Source organism: Copadichromis virginalis, linkage group LG5 (genome assembly GCF_057382275.1).
Source record: "Copadichromis virginalis isolate Kocher_CV1m ecotype Utaka linkage group LG5, C_Virginalis_male_GT1.1, whole genome shotgun sequence".
NCBI classification, from domain to species: domain Eukaryota; kingdom Metazoa; phylum Chordata; class Actinopteri; order Cichliformes; family Cichlidae; genus Copadichromis; species Copadichromis virginalis.
In genome coordinates, this window is record NC_140622.1 from 717,316 (window position 1) to 739,986 (window position 22,671).

Genomic DNA, 22,671 nt, shown 5'->3' on the forward strand with positions numbered 1-22,671 from the left:
TCAGACAAACATGTTTATGGCTTTATCTTATAGAACTCAAGGTCTCCGTGCTGGGCAAACAGGTTTTGCAGCTGTTTGAGCTAAGATTTCCAAGTTATTCACATAATGAAAACCTATACTTTGTTTCGGTGGAGTTCCCCATTCAAATGCATGTAACAGTGAGAAACGCACTGTCTTGGCGAAAGAGAGCGTTTTTGTACAACTTCATATAAATAGCTGTAACTTTTGATAGAAGACTTAGACAAACATGTTTATGGCTTTATCTTATAGAACTCAAGGTTCCCGTGCTGGGAAAACAGGTTTTGCAGCTGTTTGAGCTAAGATTTCCAAGTTATTCACATAATGAAAACCTATACTTTGTTTCGGTCGAGTTCCCCATTCAAATGCATGTAACAGTGAGAAACGCACTGTCTTGGCGAAAGAAAGCTATTTTGTACAACTTCATATAAATACCTGTAACTTTTGATAGAAGACTCAGACAAACATGTTTATGGCTTTATCTTATAGAACTCAAGGTCTCCGTGCTGGGCAAACAGGTTTTGCAGCTGTTTGAGCTAAGATTTCCAAGCTATTCACATAATGAAAACCTATACTTTGTTTCGGTCGAGTTCCCCATTCAAATGCATGTAACAGTGAGAAACGCACTGTCTTGGCGAAAGAAAGCGTTTTTGTACAACTTCATATAAATAGCTGTAACTTTTGATAGAAGACTCGGATACACATGTTTATGGCTTTATCTTATAGAACTCAAGGTCTCCGTGCTGGGCAAACAGGTTTTGCAGCTGTTTGAGCTAAGATTTCCAAGTTATTCACATAATGAAAACCTATACTTTGTTTCGGTCGAGTTCCCCATTCAAAATGCATGTAACAGTGAGAAACGCACTGTCTTGGCGAAAGAAAGCGTTTTTGTACAACTTCATATAAATAGCCGTAACTTTTGATAGAAGACTCAGACAAACATGTTTATGGCTTTATCTTATAGAACTCAAGGTTCCCGTGCTGGGAAAACAGGTTTTGCAGCTGTTTGAGCTAAGATTTCCAAGTTATTCACATAATGAAAACCTATACTTTGTTTCGGTCGAGTTCCCCATTCAAATGCATGTAACAGTGAGAAACGCACTGTCTTGGCGAAAGAAAGCGTTTTTGTATAACTTCATATAAATAGCTGTAACTTTTGATAGAAGACTCAGACAAACATGTTTATGGCTTTATCTTATAGAACTCAAGGTCTCCGTGCTGGGCAAACAGGTTTTGCAGCTGTTTGAGCTAAGATTTCCAAGTTATTCACATAATGAAAACCTATACTTTGTTTCGGTGGAGTTCCCCATTCAAATGCATGTAACAGTGAGAAACGCACTGTCTTGGCGAAAGAAAGCGTTTTTGTACAACTTCATATAAATAGCTGTAACTTTTGATAGAAGACTTAGACAAACATGTTTATGGCTTTATCTTATAGAACTCAAGGTTCCCGTGCTGGGAAAACAGGTTTTGCAGCTGTTTGAGCTAAGATTTCCAAGTTATTCACATAATGAAAACCTATACTTTGTTTCGGTCGAGTTCCCCATTCAAATGCATGTAACAGTGAGAAACGCACTGTCTTGGCGAAAGAAAGCTATTTTGTACAACTTCATATAAATAGCTGTAACTTTTGATAGAAGACTCAGACAAACATGTTTATGGCTTTATCTTATAGAACTCAAGGTCTCCGTGCTGGGCAAACAGGTTTTGCAGCTGTTTGAGCTAAGATTTCCAAGCTATTCACATAATGAAAACCTATACTTTGTTTCGGTCGAGTTCCCCATTCAAATGCATGTAACAGTGAGAAACGCACTGTCTTGGCGAAAGAAAGCGTTTTTGTACAACTTCATATAAATAGCTGTAACTTTTGATAGAAGACTCGGATACACATGTTTATGGCTTTATCTTATAGAACTCAAGGTCTCCGTGCTGGGCAAACAGGTTTTGCAGCTGTTTGAGCTAAGATTTCCAAGTTATTCACATAATGAAAACCTATACTTTGTTTCGGTCGAGTTCCCCATTCAAAATGCATGTAACAGTGAGAAACGCACTGTCTTGGCGAAAGAAAATGTTTTTGTACAACTTCATATAAATAGCTGTAACTTTTGATAGAAGACTCAGACAAACATGTTTATGGCTTTATCTTATAGAACTCAAGGTCTCCGTGCTGGGAAAACAGGTTTTGCAGCTGTTTGAGCTAAGATTTCCAAGTTATTCACATAATGAAAACCTATACTTTGTTTCGGTGGAGTTCCCCATTCAAATGCATGTAACAGTGAGAAACGCACTGTCTTGGCGAAAGAAAGCGTTTTTGTATAACTTCATATAAATAGCTGTAACTTTTGATAGAAGACTCAGACAAACATGTTTATGGCTTTATCTTATAGAACTCAAGGTCTCCGTTCTGGGAAAACAGGTTTTGCAGCTGTTTGAGCTAAGATTTCCAAGTTATTCACATAATGAAAACCTATACTTTGTTTCGGTCGAGTTCCCCATTCAAAATGCATGTAACAGTGAGAAACGCACTGTCTTGGCGAAAGACAACGTTTTTGTACAACTTCATATAAATAGCTGTAACTTTTGATAGAAGACTCAGACAAACATGTTTATGGCTTTATCTTATAGAACTCAAGGTCTCCGTGCTGGGAAAACAGGTTTTGCAGCTGTTTGAGCTAAGATTTCCAAGTTATTCACATAATGAAAACCTATACTTTGTTTCGGTCGAGTTCCCCATTCAAATGCATGTAACAGTGAGAAACGCACTGTCTTGGCGAAAGAAAGCGTTTTTGTACAACTTCATAGAAATACCTGTAACTTTTGATAGAAGACTTAGACAAACATGTTTATGGCTTTATCTTATAGAACTCAAGGTTCCCGTGCTGGGAAAACAGGTTTTGCAGCTGTTTGAGCTAAGATTTCCAAGTTATTCACATAATGAAAACCTATACTTTGTTTCGGTCGAGTTCCCCATTCAAATGCATGTAACAGTGAGAAACGCACTGTCTTGGCGAAAGAAAGCTATTTTGTACAACTTCATATAAATAGCTGTAACTTTTGATAGAAGACTCAGACAAACATGTTTATGGCTTTATCTTATAGAACTCAAGGTCTCCGTGCTGGGCAAACAGGTTTTGCAGCTGTTTGAGCTAAGATTTCCAAGCTATTCACATAATGAAAACCTATACTTTGTTTCGGTGGAGTTCCCCATTCAAATGCATGTAACAGTGAGAAACGCACTGTCTTGGCGAAAGAAAGCGTTTTTGTACAACTTCATATAAATAGCTGTAACTTTTGATAGAAGACTCAGACAAACATGTTTATGGCTTTATCTTATAGAACTCAAGGTCTCCGTGCTGGGCAAACAGGTTTTGCAGCTGTTTGAGCTAAGATTTCCAAGTTATTCACATAATGAAAACCTATACTTTGTTTCGGTCGAGTTCCCCATTCAAATGCATGTAACAGTGAGAAACGCACTGTCTTGGCGAAAGAAAGCGTTTTTGTACAACTTCATATAAATAGCTGTAACTTTTGATAGAAGACTCAGACAAACATGTTTATGGCTTTATCTTATAGAACTCAAGGTCTCCGTGCTGGGAAAACAGGTTTTGCAGCTGTTTGAGCTAAGATTTCCAAGTTATTCACATAATGAAAACCTATACTTTGTTTCGGTCGAGTTCCCCATTCAAATGCATGTAACAGTGAGAAACGCACTGTCTTGGCGAAAGAAAGCTATTTTGTACAACTTCATATAAAAAGCCGTAACTTTTGATAGAAGACTCGGATACACATGTTTATGGCTTTATCTTATAGAACTCAAGGTCTCCGTGCTGGGCAAACAGGTTTTGCAGCTGTTTGAGCTAAGATTTCCAAGTTATTCACATAATGAAAACCTATACTTTGTTTCGGTCGAGTTCCCCATTCAAATGCATGTAACAGTGAGAAACGCACTGTCTTGGCGAAAGAAAGCGTTTTTGTACAACTTCATATAAATAGCTGTAACTTTTGATAGAAGACTCAGACAAACATGTTTATGGCTTTATCTTATAGAACTCAAGGTCTCCGTGCTGGAAAAACAGATTTTGCAGCTGTTTGAGCTAAGATTTCCAAGTTATTCACATAGTGAAAACTTATACTTTGTTTCGGTGGAGTTCCCCATTCAAATGCATGTAACAGTGAGAAACGCACTGTCTTGGCGAAAGAAAGCGTTTTTGTACAACTTCATATGAATAGCTGTAACTTTTGATAGAAGACTCGGATACACATGTTTATGGCTTTATCTTATAGAACTCAAGGTCTCCGTGCTGGGAAAACAGGTTTTGCAGCTGTTTGAGCTAAGATTTCCAAGTTATTCACATAATGAAAACCTATACTTTGTTTCGGTGGAGTTCCCCATTCAAATGCATGTAACAGTGAGAAACGCACTGTCTTGGCGAAAGAAAACGTTTTTGTACAACTTCATATAAATAGCTGTAACTTTTGATAGAAGACTCAGACAAACATGTTTATGGCCTTATATTATAGAACTCAAGGTCTCCGTGCTGGGAAAACAGGTTTTGCAGCTGTTTGAGCTAAGATTTCCAAGTTATTCACATAATGAAAACTTATACTTTGTTTCGGTCGAGTTCCCCATTCAAAATGCATGTAACAGTGAGAAACGCACTGTCTTGGCGAAAGAAAGCGTTTTTGTACAACTTCATAGAAATAGCTGTAACTTTTGATAGAAGACTCGGATACACATGTTTATGGCTTTATCTTATAGAACTCAAGGTCTCCGTGCTGGGCAAACAGGTTTTGCAGCTGTTTGAGCTAAGATTTCCAAGCTATTCACATAATGAAAACCTATACTTTGTTTCGGTCGAGTTCCCCATTCAAATGCATGTAACAGTGAGAAACGCACTGTCTTGGCGAAAGAAAGCGTTTTTGTACAACTTCATATAAATAGCTGTAACTTTTGATAGAAGACTTAGACAAACATGTTTATGGCTTTATCTTATAGAACTCAAGGTTCCCGTGCTGGGAAAACAGGTTTTGCAGCTGTTTGAGCTAAGATTTCCAAGTTATTCACATAATGAAAACCTATACTTTGTTTCGGTGGAGTTCCCCATTCAAATGCATGTAACAGTGAGAAACGCACTGTCTTGGCGAAAGAAAGCTATTTTGTACAACTTCATATAAATAGCTGTAACTTTTGATAGAAGACTCAGACAAACATGTTTATGGCTTTATCTTATAGAACTCAAGGTCTCCGTGCTGGGAAAACAGGTTTTGCAGCTGTTTGAGCTAAGATTTCCAAGTTATTCACATAATGAAAACTTATACTTTGTTTCGGTCGAGTTCCCCATTCAAAATGCATGTAACAGTGAGAAACGCACTGTCTTGGCGAAAGAAAGCGTTTTTGTACAACTTCATAGAAATAGCTGTAACTTTTGATAGAAGACTCGGATACACATGTTTATGGCTTTATCTTATAGAACTCAAGGTCTCCGTGCTGGGCAAACAGGTTTTGCAGCTGTTTGAGCTAAGATTTCCAAGCTATTCACATAATGAAAACCTATACTTTGTTTCGGTCGAGTTCCCCATTCAAAATGCATGTAACAGTGAGAAACGCACTGTCTTGGCGAAAGAAAGCGTTTTTGTACAACTTCATAGAAATAGCTGTAACTTTTGATAGAAGACTCGGATACACATGTTTATGGCTTTATCTTATAGAACTCAAGGTCTCCGTGCTGGGCAAACAGGTTTTGCAGCTGTTTGAGCTAAGATTTCCAAGCTATTCACATAATGAAAACCTATACTTTGTTTCGGTCGAGTTCCCCATTCAAATGCATGTAACAGTGAGAAACGCACTGTCTTGGCGAAAGAAAGCGTTTTTGTACAACTTCATATAAATAGCTGTAACTTTTGATAGAAGACTCGGATACACATGTTTATGGCTTTATCTTATAGAACTCAAGGTCTCCGTGCTGGGCAAACAGGTTTTGCAGCTGTTTGAGCTAAGATTTCCAAGTTATTCACATAATGAAAACCTATACTTTGTTTCGGTCGAGTTCCCCATTCAAATGCATGTAACAGTGAGAAACGCACTGTCTTGGCGAAAGAAAGCGTTTTTGTACAACTTCATATAAATAGCTGTAACTTTTGATAGAAGACTTAGACAAACATGTTTATGGCTTTATCTTATAGAACTCAAGGTTCCCGTGCTGGGAAAACAGGTTTTGCAGCTGTTTGAGCTAAGATTTCCAAGTTATTCACATAATGAAAACCTATACTTTGTTTCGGTGGAGTTCCCCATTCAAATGCATGTAACAGTGAGAAACGCACTGTCTTGGCGAAAGAAAGCTATTTTGTACAACTTCATATAAATAGCTGTAACTTTTGATAGAAGACTCAGACAAACATGTTTATGGCTTTATCTTATAGAACTCAAGGTCTCCGTGCTGGGAAAACAGGTTTTGCAGCTGTTTGAGCTAAGATTTCCAAGTTATTCACATAATGAAAACCTATACTTTGTTTCGGTGGAGTTCCCCATTCAAATGCATGTAACAGTGAGAAACGCACTGTCTTGGCGAAAGAAAGCGTTTTTGTACAACTTCATAGAAATAGCTGTAACTTTTGATAGAAGACTCGGATACACATGTTTATGGCTTTATCTTATAGAACTCAAGGTCTCCGTGCTGGGCAAACAGGTTTTGCAGCTGTTTGAGCTAAGATTTCCAAGTTATTCACATAATGAAAACTTATACTTTGTTTCGGTCGAGTTCCCCATTCAAAATGCATGTAACAGTGAGAAACGCACTGTCTTGGCGAAAGAAAGCGTTTTTGTACAACTTCATATAAATAGCTGTAACTTTTGATAGAAGACTCGGATACACATGTTTATGGCTTTATCTTATAGAACTCAAGGTCTCCGTGCTGGGCAAACAGGTTTTGCAGCTGTTTGAGCTAAGATTTCCAAGCTATTCACATAATGAAAACCTATACTTTGTTTCGGTCGAGTTCCCCATTCAAATGCATGTAACAGTGAGAAACGCACTGTCTTGGCGAAAGAAAGCGTTTTTGTACAACTTCATATAAATAGCTGTAACTTTTGATAGAAGACTTAGACAAACATGTTTATGGCTTTATCTTATAGAACTCAAGGTTCCCGTGCTGGGAAAACAGGTTTTGCAGCTGTTTGAGCTAAGATTTCCAAGTTATTCACATAATGAAAACCTATACTTTGTTTCGGTGGAGTTCCCCATTCAAATGCATGTAACAGTGAGAAACGCACTGTCTTGGCGAAAGAAAGCTATTTTGTACAACTTCATATAAATAGCTGTAACTTTTGATAGAAGACTCAGACAAACATGTTTATGGCTTTATCTTATAGAACTCAAGGTCTCCGTGCTGGGAAAACAGGTTTTGCAGCTGTTTGAGCTAAGATTTCCAAGTTATTCACATAATGAAAACTTATACTTTGTTTCGGTCGAGTTCCCCATTCAAAATGCATGTAACAGTGAGAAACGCACTGTCTTGGCGAAAGAAAGCGTTTTTGTACAACTTCATAGAAATAGCTGTAACTTTTGATAGAAGACTCGGATACACATGTTTATGGCTTTATCTTATAGAACTCAAGGTCTCCGTGCTGGGCAAACAGGTTTTGCAGCTGTTTGAGCTAAGATTTCCAAGCTATTCACATAATGAAAACCTATACTTTGTTTCGGTCGAGTTCCCCATTCAAATGCATGTAACAGTGAGAAACGCACTGTCTTGGCGAAAGAAAGCGTTTTTGTACAACTTCATATAAATAGCTGTAACTTTTGATAGAAGACTCAGACAAACATGTTTATGGCTTTATCTTATAGAACTCAAGGTCTCCGTGCTGGGCAAACAGGTTTTGCAGCTGTTTGAGCTAAGATTTCCAAGTTATTCACATAATGAAAACCTATACTTTGTTTCGGTCGAGTTCCCCATTCAAATGCATGTAACAGTGAGAAACGCACTGTCTTGGCGAAAGAAAGCGTTTTTGTACAACTTCATATAAATAGCTGTAACTTTTGATAGAAGACTTAGACAAACATGTTTATGGCTTTATCTTATAGAACTCAAGGTTCCCGTGCTGGGAAAACAGGTTTTGCAGCTGTTTGAGCTAAGATTTCCAAGTTATTCACATAATGAAAACCTATACTTTGTTTCGGTGGAGTTCCCCATTCAAATGCATGTAACAGTGAGAAACGCACTGTCTTGGCGAAAGAAAGCTATTTTGTACAACTTCATATAAATAGCTGTAACTTTTGATAGAAGACTCAGACAAACATGTTTATGGCTTTATCTTATAGAACTCAAGGTCTCCGTGCTGGGAAAACAGGTTTTGCAGCTGTTTGAGCTAAGATTTCCAAGTTATTCACATAATGAAAACTTATACTTTGTTTCGGTCGAGTTCCCCATTCAAAATGCATGTAACAGTGAGAAACGCACTGTCTTGGCGAAAGAAAGCGTTTTTGTACAACTTCATAGAAATAGCTGTAACTTTTGATAGAAGACTCGGATACACATGTTTATGGCTTTATCTTATAGAACTCAAGGTCTCCGTGCTGGGCAAACAGGTTTTGCAGCTGTTTGAGCTAAGATTTCCAAGTTATTCACATAATGAAAACTTATACTTTGTTTCGGTCGAGTTCCCCATTCAAAATGCATGTAACAGTGAGAAACGCACTGTCTTGGCGAAAGAAAGCGTTTTTGTACAACTTCATATAAATAGCTGTAACTTTTGATAGAAGACTCGGATACACATGTTTATGGCTTTATCTTATAGAACTCAAGGTCTCCGTGCTGGGCAAACAGGTTTTGCAGCTGTTTGAGCTAAGATTTCCAAGTTATTCACATAATGAAAACCTATACTTTGTTTCGGTCGAGTTCCCCATTCAAATGCATGTAACAGTGAGAAACGCACTGTCTTGGCGAAAGAAAGCGTTTTTGTACAACTTCATATAAATAGCTGTAACTTTTGATAGAAGACTTAGACAAACATGTTTATGGCTTTATCTTATAGAACTCAAGGTTCCCGTGCTGGGAAAACAGGTTTTGCAGCTGTTTGAGCTAAGATTTCCAAGTTATTCACATAATGAAAACCTATACTTTGTTTCGGTGGAGTTCCCCATTCAAATGCATGTAACAGTGAGAAACGCACTGTCTTGGCGAAAGAAAGCTATTTTGTACAACTTCATATAAATAGCTGTAACTTTTGATAGAAGACTCAGACAAACATGTTTATGGCTTTATCTTATAGAACTCAAGGTCTCCGTGCTGGAAAAACAGGTTTTGCAGCTGTTTGAGCTAAGATTTCCAAGTTATTCACATAATGAAAACTTATACTTTGTTTCGGTCGAGTTCCCCATTCAAAATGCATGTAACAGTGAGAAACGCACTGTCTTGGCGAAAGAAAGCGTTTTTGTACAACTTCATAGAAATAGCTGTAACTTTTGATAGAAGACTCGGATACACATGTTTATGGCTTTATCTTATAGAACTCAAGGTCTCCGTGCTGGGCAAACAGGTTTTGCAGCTGTTTGAGCTAAGATTTCCAAGCTATTCACATAATGAAAACCTATACTTTGTTTCGGTCGAGTTCCCCATTCAAATGCATGTAACAGTGAGAAACGCACTGTCTTGGCGAAAGAAAGCGTTTTTGTACAACTTCATAGAAATAGCTGTAACTTTTGATAGAAGACTCGGATACACATGTTTATGGCTTTATCTTATAGAACTCAAGGTCTCCGTGCTGGGCAAACAGGTTTTGCAGCTGTTTGAGCTAAGATTTCCAAGTTATTCACATAATGAAAACTTATACTTTGTTTCGGTGGAGTTCCCCATTCAAATGCATGTAACAGTGAGAAACGCACTGTCTTGGCGAAAGAAAGCGTTTTTGTACAACTTCATATAAATAGCCGTAACTTTTGATAGAAGACTCAGACAAACATGTTTATGGCTTTATCTTATAGAACTCAAGGTCTCCGTGCTGGGCAAACAGGTTTTGCAGCTGTTTGAGCTAAGATTTCCAAGTTATTCACATAATGAAAACTTATACTTTGTTTCGGTGGAGTTCCCCATTCAAATGCATGTAACAGTGAGAAACGCACTGTCTTGGCGAAAGAAAGCGTTTTTGTACAACTTCATATAAATAGCTGTAACTTTTGATAGAAGACTTAGACAAACATGTTTATGGCTTTATCTTATAGAACTCAAGGTTCCCGTGCTGGGAAAACAGGTTTTGCAGCTGTTTGAGCTAAGATTTCCAAGTTATTCACATAATGAAAACCTATACTTTGTTTCGGTCGAGTTCCCCATTCAAATGCATGTAACAGTGAGAAACGCACTGTCTTGGCGAAAGAAAGCTATTTTGTACAACTTCATATAAATAGCTGTAACTTTTGATAGAAGACTCAGACAAACATGTTTATGGCTTTATCTTATAGAACTCAAGGTCTCCGTGCTGGGCAAACAGGTTTTGCAGCTGTTTGAGCTAAGATTTCCAAGCTATTCACATAATGAAAACCTATACTTTGTTTCGGTGGAGTTCCCCATTCAAATGCATGTAACAGTGAGAAACGCACTGTCTTGGCGAAAGAAAGCGTTTTTGTACAACTTCATATGAATAGCTGTAACTTTTGATAGAAGACTCGGATACACATGTTTATGGCTTTATCTTATAGAACTCAAGGTTCCCGTGCTGGGAAAACAGGTTTTGCAGCTGTTTGAGCTAAGATTTCCAAGTTATTCACATAATGAAAACCTATACTTTGTTTCGGTGGAGTTCCCCATTCAAATGCATGTAACAGTGAGAAACGCACTGTCTTGGCGAAAGAAAGCGTTTTTGTACAACTTCATATAAATAGCCGTAACTTTTGATAGAAGACTCAGACAAACATGTTTATGGCTTTATCTTATAGAACTCAAGGTCTCCGTGCTGGGCAAACAGGTTTTGCAGCTGTTTGAGCTAAGATTTCCAAGTTATTCACATAATGAAAACTTATACTTTGTTTCGGTGGAGTTCCCCATTCAAATGCATGTAACAGTGAGAAACGCACTGTCTTGGCGAAAGAAAGCGTTTTTGTACAACTTCATATAAATAGCTGTAACTTTTGATAGAAGACTTAGACAAACATGTTTATGGCTTTATCTTATAGAACTCAAGGTTCCCGTGCTGGGAAAACAGGTTTTGCAGCTGTTTGCAAGGTTCCCGTGCTGGGAAAACAGGTTTGCAGCTGTTTGAGCTAAGATTTCCAAGTTATTCACATAATGAAAACCTATACTTTGTTTCGGTCGAGTTCCCCATTCAAATGCATGTAACAGTGAGAAACGCACTGTCTTGGCGAAAGAAAGCTATTTTTGTACAACTTCATATAAATAGCTGTAACTTTTGATAGAAGACTCAGACAAACATGTTTATGGCTTTATCTTATAGAACTCAAGGTCTCCGTGCTGGGCAAACAGGTTTTGCAGCTGTTTGAGCTAAGATTTCCAAGCTATTCACATAATGAAAACCTATACTTTGTTTCGGTGGAGTTCCCCATTAGAAAGCGTTTTTGTACAACTTCATATGAATAGCTGTAACTTTTGATAGAAGACTCGGATACACATGTTTATGGCTTTATCTTATAGAACTCAAGGTTCCCGTGCTGGGAAAACAGGTTTTGCAGCTGTTTGAGCTAAGATTTCCAAGTTATTCACATAATGAAAACCTATACTTTGTTTCGGTCGAGTTCCCCATTCAAATGCATGTAACAGTGAGAAACGCACTGTCTTGGCGAAAGAAAGCTATTTTGTACAACTTCATAGAAATAGCTGTAACTTTTGATAGAAGACTCAGACAAACATGTTTATGGCCTTATATTATAGAACTCAAGGTCTCCGTGCTGGGCAAACAGGTTTTGCAGCTGTTTGAGCTAAGATTTCCAAGTTATTCACATAATGAAAACCTATACTTTGTTTCGGTCGAGTTCCCCATTCAAATGCATGTAACAGTGAGAAACGCACTGTCTTGGCGAAAGAAAGCGTTTTTGTACAACTTCATATAAATAGCTGTAACTTTTGATAGAAGACTTAGACAAACATGTTTATGGCTTTATCTTATAGAACTCAAGGTTCCCGTGCTGGGCAAACAGGTTTTGCAGCTGTTTGAGCTAAGATTTCCAAGTTATTCACATAATGAAAACTTATACTTTGTTTCGGTCGAGTTCCCCATTCAAAATGCATGTAACAGTGAGAAACGCACTGTCTTGGCGAAAGAAAGCGTTTTTGTACAACTTCATAGAAATAGCTGTAACTTTTGATAGAAGACTCGGATACACATGTTTATGGCTTTATCTTATAGAACTCAAGGTCTCCGTGCTGGGCAAACAGGTTTTGCAGCTGTTTGAGCTAAGATTTCCAAGCTATTCACATAATGAAAACCTATACTTTGTTTCGGTCGAGTTCCCCATTCAAATGCATGTAACAGTGAGAAACGCACTGTCTTGGCGAAAGAAAGCGTTTTTGTACAACTTCATATAAATAGCTGTAACTTTTGATACAAGACTCAGACAAACATGTTTATGGCCTTATATTATAGAACTCAAGGTCTCCGTGCTGGGAAAACAGGTTTTGCAGCTGTTTGAGCTAAGATTTCCAAGTTATTCACATAATGAAAACTTATACTTTGTTTCGGTCGAGTTCCCCATTCAAATGCATGTAACAGTGAGAAACGCACTGTCTTGGCGAAAGAAAGCGTTTTTGTACAACTTCATATAAATAGCTGTAACTTTTGATAGAAGACTCGGATACACATGTTTATGGCTTTATCTTATAGAACTCAAGGTCTCCGTGCTGGGAAAACAGGTTTTGCAGCTGTTTGAGCTAAGATTTCCAAGTTATTCACATAATGAAAACCTATACTTTGTTTCGGTCGAGTTCCCCATTCAAATGCATGTAACAGTGAGAAACGCACTGTCTTGGCGAAAGAAAGCGTTTTTGTACAACTTCATATAAATAGCTGTAACTTTTGATAGAAGACTCAGACAAACATGTTTATGGCCTTATATTATAGAACTCAAGGTCTCCGTGCTGGGAAAACTGGTTTTGCAGCTGTTTGAGCTAAGATTTCCAAGTTATTCACATAATGAAAACTTATACTTTGTTTCGGTCGAGTTCCCCATTCAAATGCATGTAACAGTGAGAAACGCACTGTCTTGGCGAAAGAAAGCGTTTTTGTACAACTTCATATAAATAGCTGTAACTTTTGATAGAAGACTCGGATACACATGTTTATGGCTTTATCTTATAGAACTCAAGGTCTCCGTGCTGGGCAAACAGGTTTTGCAGCTGTTTGAGCTAAGATTTCCAAGTTATTCACATAATGAAAACCTATACTTTGTTTCGGTCGAGTTCCCCATTCAAATGCATGTAACAGTGAGAAACGCACTGTCTTGGCGAAAGAAAGCGTTTTTGTACAACTTCATATAAATAGCTGTAACTTTTGATAGAAGACTTAGACAAACATGTTTATGGCTTTATCTTATAGAACTCAAGGTTCCCGTGCTGGGAAAACAGGTTTTGCAGCTGTTTGAGCTAAGATTTCCAAGTTATTCACATAATGAAAACCTATACTTTGTTTCGGTGGAGTTCCCCATTCAAATGCATGTAACAGTGAGAAACGCACTGTCTTGGCGAAAGAAAGCGTTTTTGTACAACTTCATAGAAATAGCTGTAACTTTTGATAGAAGACTCGGATACACATGTTTATGGCTTTATCTTATAGAACTCAAGGTCTCCGTGCTGGGCAAACAGGTTTTGCAGCTGTTTGAGCTAAGATTTCCAAGCTATTCACATAATGAAAACCTATACTTTGTTTCGGTTGAGTTCCCCATTCAAATGCATGTAACAGTGAGAAACGCACTGTCTTGGCGAAAGAAAGCGTTTTTGTACAACTTCATATAAATAGCTGTAACTTTTGATAGAAGACTCAGACAAACATGTTTATGGCTTTATCTTATAGAACTCAAGGTCTCCGTGCTGGAAAAACAGGTTTTGCAGCTGTTTGAGCTAAGATTTCCAAGTTATTCACATAATGAAAACTTATACTTTGTTTCGGTGGAGTTCCCCATTCAAATGCATGTAACAGTGAGAAACGCACTGTCTTGGCGAAAGAAAGCGTTTTTGTACAACTTCATATAAATAGCCGTAACTTTTGATAGAAGACTCAGACAAACATGTTTATGGCTTTATCTTATAGAACTCAAGGTCTCCGTGCTGGGCAAACAGGTTTTGCAGCTGTTTGAGCTAAGATTTCCAAGTTATTCACATAATGAAAACCTATACTTTGTTTCGGTGGAGTTCCCCATTCAAATGCATGTAACAGTGAGAAACGCACTGTCTTGGCGAAAGAAAGCGTTTTTGTACAACTTCATATAAATAGCTGTAACTTTTGATAGAAGACTCGGATGCACATGTTTATGGCTTTATCTTATAGAACTCAAGGTTCCCGTGCTGGGAAAACAGGTTTTGCAGCTGTTTGAGCTAAGATTTCCAAGTTATTCACATAATGAAAACCTATACTTTGTTTCGGTCGAGTTCCCCATTCAAATGCATGTAACAGTGAGAAACGCACTGTCTTGGCGAAAGAAAGCGTTTTTGTACAACTTCATAGAAATAGCTGTAACTTTTGATAGAAGACTCGGATACACATGTTTATGGCTTTATCTTATAGAACTCAAGGTCTCCGTGCTGGGCAAACAGGTTTTGCAGCTGTTTGAGCTAAGATTTCCAAGCTATTCACATAATGAAAACCTATACTTTGTTTCGGTCGAGTTCCCCATTCAAATGCATGTAACAGTGAGAAACGCACTGTCTTGGCGAAAGAAAGCGTTTTTGTACAACTTCATATAAATAGCTGTAACTTTTGATAGAAGACTCAGACAAACATGTTTATGGCTTTATCTTATAGAACTCAAGGTCTCCGTGCTGGAAAAACAGGTTTTGCAGCTGTTTGAGCTAAGATTTCCAAGTTATTCACATAATGAAAACTTATACTTTGTTTCGGTGGAGTTCCCCATTCAAATGCATGTAACAGTGAGAAACGCACTGTCTTGGCGAAAGAAAGCGTTTTTGTACAACTTCATATAAATAGCCGTAACTTTTGATAGAAGACTCGGATACACATGTTTATGGCTTTATCTTATAGAACTCAAGGTCTCCGTGCTGGGAAAACAGGTTTTGCAGCTGTTTGAGCTAAGATTTCCAAGTTATTCACATAATGAAAACCTATACTTTGTTTCGGTGGAGTTCCCCATTCAAATGCATGTAACAGTGAGAAACGCACTGTCTTGGCGAAAGAAAGCGTTTTTGTACAACTTCATATAAATAGCTGTAACTTTTGATAGAAGACTCGGATGCACATGTTTATGGCTTTATCTTATAGAACTCAAGGTCTCCGTGCTGGGCAAACAGGTTTTGCAGCTGTTTGAGCTAAGATTTCCAAGTTATTCACATAATGAAAACCTATACTTTGTTTCGGTCGAGTTCCCCATTCAAATGCATGTAACAGTGAGAAACGCACTGTCTTGGCGAAAGAAAGCGTTTTTGTACAACTTCATATAAATAGCTGTAACTTTTGATAGAAGACTCAGACAAACATGTTTATGGCTTTATCTTATAGAACTCAAGGTCTCCGTGCTGGAAAAACAGGTTTTGCAGCTGTTTGAGCTAAGATTTCCAAGTTATTCACATAATGAAAACTTATACTTTGTTTCGGTGGAGTTCCCCATTCAAATGCATGTAACAGTGAGAAACGCACTGTCTTGGCGAAAGAAAGCGTTTTTGTACAACTTCATATAAATAGCCGTAACTTTTGATAGAAGACTCAGACAAACATGTTTATGGCTTTATCTTATAGAACTCAAGGTCTCCGTGCTGGGCAAACAGGTTTTGCAGCTGTTTGAGCTAAGATTTCCAAGTTATTCACATAATGAAAACCTATACTTTGTTTCGGTCGAGTTCCCCATTCAAATGCATGTAACAGTGAGAAACGCACTGTCTTGGCGAAAGAAAGCGTTTTTGTACAACTTCATATAAATAGCTGTAACTTTTGATAGAAGACTCGGATGCACATGTTTATGGCTTTATCTTATAGAACTCAAGGTTCCCGTGCTGGGAAAACAGGTTTTGCAGCTGTTTGAGCAAAGATTTCCAAGTTATTCACATAATGAAAACCTATACTTTGTTTCGGTGGAGTTCCCCATTCAAATGCATGTAACAGTGAGAAACGCACTGTCTTGGCGAAAGAAAGCGTTTTTGTACAACTTCATATAAATAGCCGTAACTTTTGATAGAAGACTCAGACAAACATGTTTATGGCTTTATCTTATAGAACTCAAGGTCTCCGTGCTGGGCAAACAGGTTTTGCAGCTGTTTGAGCTAAGATTTCCAAGTTATTCACATAATGAAAACCTATACTTTGTTTCGGTCGAGTTCCCCATTCAAATGCATGTAACAGTGAGAAACGCACTGTCTTGGCGAAAGAAAGCGTTTTTGTACAACTTCATATAAATAGCTGTAACTTTTGATAGAAGACTTAGACAAACATGTTTATGGCTTTATCTTATAGAACTCAAGGTTCCCGTGCTGGGAAAACAGGTTTTGCAGCTGTTTGAGCTAAGATTTCCAAGTTATTCACATAATGAAAACCTATACTTTGTTTCGGTGGAGTTCCCCATTCAAATGCATGTAACAGTGAGAAACGCACTGTCTTGGCGAAAGAAAGCTATTTTGTACAACTTCATATAAATAGCTGTAACTTTTGATAGAAGACTCAGACAAACATGTTTATGGCTTTATCTTATAGAACTCAAGGTCTCCGTGCTGGGCAAACAGGTTTTGCAGCTGTTTGAGCTAAGATTTCCAAGCTATTCACATAATGAAAACCTATACTTTGTTTCGGTGGAGTTCCCCATTCAAATGCATGTAACAGTGAGAAACGCACTGTCTTGGCGAAAGAAAGCGTTTTTGTACAACTTCATATAAATAGCTGTAACTTTTGATAGAAGACTCAGACAAACATGTTTATGGCTTTATCTTATAGAACTCAAGGTCTCCGTGCTGGGCAAACAGGTTTTGCAGCTGTTTGAGCTAAGATTTCCAAGCTATTCACATAATGAAAACCTATACTTTGTTTCGGTCGAGTTCCCCATTCAAATGCATGTAACAGTGAGAAACGCACTGTCTTGGCGAAAGAAAGCGTTTTTGTACAACTTCATATGAATAGCTGTAACCTTTGATAGAAGACTCGGATACACATGTTTATGGCTTTATCTTATAGAACTCAAGGTCTCCGTGCTGGGCAAACAGGTTTTGCAGCTGTTTGAGCTAAGATTTCCAAGTTATTCACATAATGAAAACCTATACTTTGTTTCGGTCGAGTTCCCCATTCAAATGCATGTAACAGTGAGAAACGCACTGTCTTGGCGAAAGAAAGCGTTTTTGTACAACTTCATATAAATAGCTGTAACTTTTGATAGAAGACTCAGACAAACATGTTTATGGCCTTATATTATAGAACTCAAGGTCTCCGTGCTGGGCAAACAGGTTTTGCAGCTGTTTGAGCTAAGATTTCCAAGTTATTCACATAATGAAAACCTATACTTTGTTTCGGTCGAGTTCCCCATTCAAATGCATGTAACAGTGAGAAACGCACTGTCTTGGCGAAAGAAAGCGTTTTTGTACAACTTCATATAAATAGCCGTAACTTTTGATAGAAGACTCGGATACACATGTTTATGGCTTTATCTTATAGAACTCAAGGTTCCCGTGCTGGGCAAACAGGTTTTGCAGCTGTTTGAGCTAAGATTTCCAAGTTATTCACATAATGAAAACCTATACTTTGTTTCGGTGGAGTTCCCCATTCAAAATGCATGTAACAGTGAGAAACGCACTGTCTTGGCGAAAGAAAGCGTTTTTGTACAACTTCATATAAATAGCTGTAACTTTTGATAGAAGACTCGGATACACATGTTTATGGCTTTATCTTATAGAACTCAAGGTCTCCGTGCTGGGCAAACAGGTTTTGCAGCTGTTTGAGCTAAGATTTCCAAGCTATTCACATAATGAAAACCTATACTTTGTTTCGGTCGAGTTCCCCATTCAAATGCATGTAACAGTGAGAAACGCACTGTCTTGGCGAAAGAAAGCGTTTTTGTACAACTTCATATGAATAGCTGTAACCTTTGATAGAAGACTCGGATACACATGTTTATGGCTTTATCTTATAGAACTCAAGGTCTCCGTGCTGGGCAAACAGGTTTTGCAGCTGTTTGAGCTAAGATTTCCAAGTTATTCACATAATGAAAACCTATACTTTGTTTCGGTGGAGTTCCCCATTCAAATGCATGTAACAGTGAGAAACGCACTGTCTTGGCGAAAGAAAACGTTTTTGTACAACTTCATATAAATAGCTGTAACTTTTGATAGAAGACTCAGACAAACATGTTTATGGCCTTATATTATAGAACTCAAGGTCTCCGTGCTGGGAAAACAGGTTTTGCAGCTGTTTGAGCTAAGATTTCCAAGTTATTCACATAATGAAAACTTATACTTTGTTTCGGTCGAGTTCCCCATTCAAAATGCATGTAACAGTGAGAAACGCACTGTCTTGGCGAAAGAAAGCGTTTTTGTACAACTTCATAGAAATAGCTGTAACTTTTGATAGAAGACTCGGATACACATGTTTATGGCTTTATCTTATAGAACTCAAGGTCTCCGTGCTGGGCAAACAGGTTTTGCAGCTGTTTGAGCTAAGATTTCCAAGCTATTCACATAATGAAAACCTATACTTTGTTTCGGTCGAGTTCCCCATTCAAATGCATGTAACAGTGAGAAACGCACTGTCTTGGCGAAAGAAAGCGTTTTTGTACAACTTCATATAAATAGCTGTAACTTTTGATAGAAGACTTAGACAAACATGTTTATGGCTTTATCTTATAGAACTCAAGGTTCCCGTGCTGGGAAAACAGGTTTTGCAGCTGTTTGAGCTAAGATTTCCAAGTTATTCACATAATGAAAACCTATACTTTGTTTCGGTGGAGTTCCCCATTCAAATGCATGTAACAGTGAGAAACGCACTGTCTTGGCGAAAGAAAGCTATTTTGTACAACTTCATATAAATAGCTGTAACTTTTGATAGAAGACTCAGACAAACATGTTTATGGCTTTATCTTATAGAACTCAAGGTCTCCGTGCTGGGAAAACAGGTTTTGCAGCTGTTTGAGCTAAGATTTCCAAGTTATTCACATAATGAAAACTTATACTTTGTTTCGGTCGAGTTCCCCATTCAAAATGCATGTAACAGTGAGAAACGCACTGTCTTGGCGAAAGAAAGCGTTTTTGTACAACTTCATAGAAATAGCTGTAACTTTTGATAGAAGACTCGGATACACATGTTTATGGCTTTATCTTATAGAACTCAAGGTCTCCGTGCTGGGCAAACAGGTTTTGCAGCTGTTTGAGCTAAGATTTCCAAGCTATTCACATAATGAAAACCTATACTTTGTTTCGGTCGAGTTCCCCATTCAAAATGCATGTAACAGTGAGAAACGCACTGTCTTGGCGAAAGAAAGCGTTTTTGTACAACTTCATAGAAATAGCTGTAACTTTTGATAGAAGACTCGGATACACATGTTTATGGCTTTATCTTATAGAACTCAAGGTCTCCGTGCTGGGCAAACAGGTTTTGCAGCTGTTTGAGCTAAGATTTCCAAGCTATTCACATAATGAAAACCTATACTTTGTTTCGGTCGAGTTCCCCATTCAAATGCATGTAACAGTGAGAAACGCACTGTCTTGGCGAAAGAAAGCGTTTTTGTACAACTTCATATAAATAGCTGTAACTTTTGATAGAAGACTCGGATACACATGTTTATGGCTTTATCTTATAGAACTCAAGGTCTCCGTGCTGGGCAAACAGGTTTTGCAGCTGTTTGAGCTAAGATTTCCAAGTTATTCACATAATGAAAACCTATACTTTGTTTCGGTCGAGTTCCCCATTCAAATGCATGTAACAGTGAGAAACGCACTGTCTTGGCGAAAGAAAGCGTTTTTGTACAACTTCATATAAATAGCTGTAACTTTTGATAGAAGACTTAGACAAACATGTTTATGGCTTTATCTTATAGAACTCAAGGTTCCCGTGCTGGGAAAACAGGTTTTGCAGCTGTTTGAGCTAAGATTTCCAAGTTATTCACATAATGAAAACCTATACTTTGTTTCGGTGGAGTTCCCCATTCAAATGCATGTAACAGTGAGAAACGCACTGTCTTGGCGAAAGAAAGCTATTTTGTACAACTTCATATAAATAGCTGTAACTTTTGATAGAAGACTCAGACAAACATGTTTATGGCTTTATCTTATAGAACTCAAGGTCTCCGTGCTGGGAAAACAGGTTTTGCAGCTGTTTGAGCTAAGATTTCCAAGTTATTCACATAATGAAAACCTATACTTTGTTTCGGTGGAGTTCCCCATTCAAATGCATGTAACAGTGAGAAACGCACTGTCTTGGCGAAAGAAAGCGTTTTTGTACAACTTCATAGAAATAGCTGTAACTTTTGATAGAAGACTCGGATACACATGTTTATGGCTTTATCTTATAGAACTCAAGGTCTCCGTGCTGGGCAAACAGGTTTTGCAGCTGTTTGAGCTAAGATTTCCAAGTTATTCACATAATGAAAACTTATACTTTGTTTCGGTCGAGTTCCCCATTCAAAATGCATGTAACAGTGAGAAACGCACTGTCTTGGCGAAAGAAAGCGTTTTTGTACAACTTCATATAAATAGCTGTAACTTTTGATAGAAGACTCGGATACACATGTTTATGGCTTTATCTTATAGAACTCAAGGTCTCCGTGCTGGGCAAACAGGTTTTGCAGCTGTTTGAGCTAAGATTTCCAAGCTATTCACATAATGAAAACCTATACTTTGTTTCGGTCGAGTTCCCCATTCAAATGCATGTAACAGTGAGAAACGCACTGTCTTGGCGAAAGAAAGCGTTTTTGTACAACTTCATATAAATAGCTGTAACTTTTGATAGAAGACTTAGACAAACATGTTTATGGCTTTATCTTATAGAACTCAAGGTTCCCGTGCTGGGAAAACAGGTTTTGCAGCTGTTTGAGCTAAGATTTCCAAGTTATTCACATAATGAAAACCTATACTTTGTTTCGGTGGAGTTCCCCATTCAAATGCATGTAACAGTGAGAAACGCACTGTCTTGGCGAAAGAAAGCTATTTTGTACAACTTCATATAAATAGCTGTAACTTTTGATAGAAGACTCAGACAAACATGTTTATGGCTTTATCTTATAGAACTCAAGGTCTCCGTGCTGGGAAAACAGGTTTTGCAGCTGTTTGAGCTAAGATTTCCAAGTTATTCACATAATGAAAACTTATACTTTGTTTCGGTCGAGTTCCCCATTCAAAATGCATGTAACAGTGAGAAACGCACTGTCTTGGCGAAAGAAAGCGTTTTTGTACAACTTCATAGAAATAGCTGTAACTTTTGATAGAAGACTCGGATACACATGTTTATGGCTTTATCTTATAGAACTCAAGGTCTCCGTGCTGGGCAAACAGGTTTTGCAGCTGTTTGAGCTAAGATTTCCAAGCTATTCACATAATGAAAACCTATACTTTGTTTCGGTCGAGTTCCCCATTCAAATGCATGTAACAGTGAGAAACGCACTGTCTTGGCGAAAGAAAGCGTTTTTGTACAACTTCATATAAATAGCTGTAACTTTTGATAGAAGACTCAGACAAACATGTTTATGGCTTTATCTTATAGAACTCAAGGTCTCCGTGCTGGGCAAACAGGTTTTGCAGCTGTTTGAGCTAAGATTTCCAAGTTATTCACATAATGAAAACCTATACTTTGTTTCGGTCGAGTTCCCCATTCAAATGCATGTAACAGTGAGAAACGCACTGTCTTGGCGAAAGAAAGCGTTTTTGTACAACTTCATATAAATAGCTGTAACTTTTGATAGAAGACTTAGACAAACATGTTTATGGCTTTATCTTATAGAACTCAAGGTTCCCGTGCTGGGAAAACAGGTTTTGCAGCTGTTTGAGCTAAGATTTCCAAGTTATTCACATAATGAAAACCTATACTTTGTTTCGGTGGAGTTCCCCATTCAAATGCATGTAACAGTGAGAAACGCACTGTCTTGGCGAAAGAAAGCTATTTTGTACAACTTCATATAAATAGCTGTAACTTTTGATAGAAGACTCAGACAAACATGTTTATGGCTTTATCTTATAGAACTCAAGGTCTCCGTGCTGGGAAAACAGGTTTTGCAGCTGTTTGAGCTAAGATTTCCAAGTTATTCACATAATGAAAACTTATACTTTGTTTCGGTCGAGTTCCCCATTCAAAATGCATGTAACAGTGAGAAACGCACTGTCTTGGCGAAAGAAAGCGTTTTTGTACAACTTCATAGAAATAGCTGTAACTTTTGATAGAAGACTCGGATACACATGTTTATGGCTTTATCTTATAGAACTCAAGGTCTCCGTGCTGGGCAAACAGGTTTTGCAGCTGTTTGAGCTAAGATTTCCAAGTTATTCACATAATGAAAACTTATACTTTGTTTCGGTCGAGTT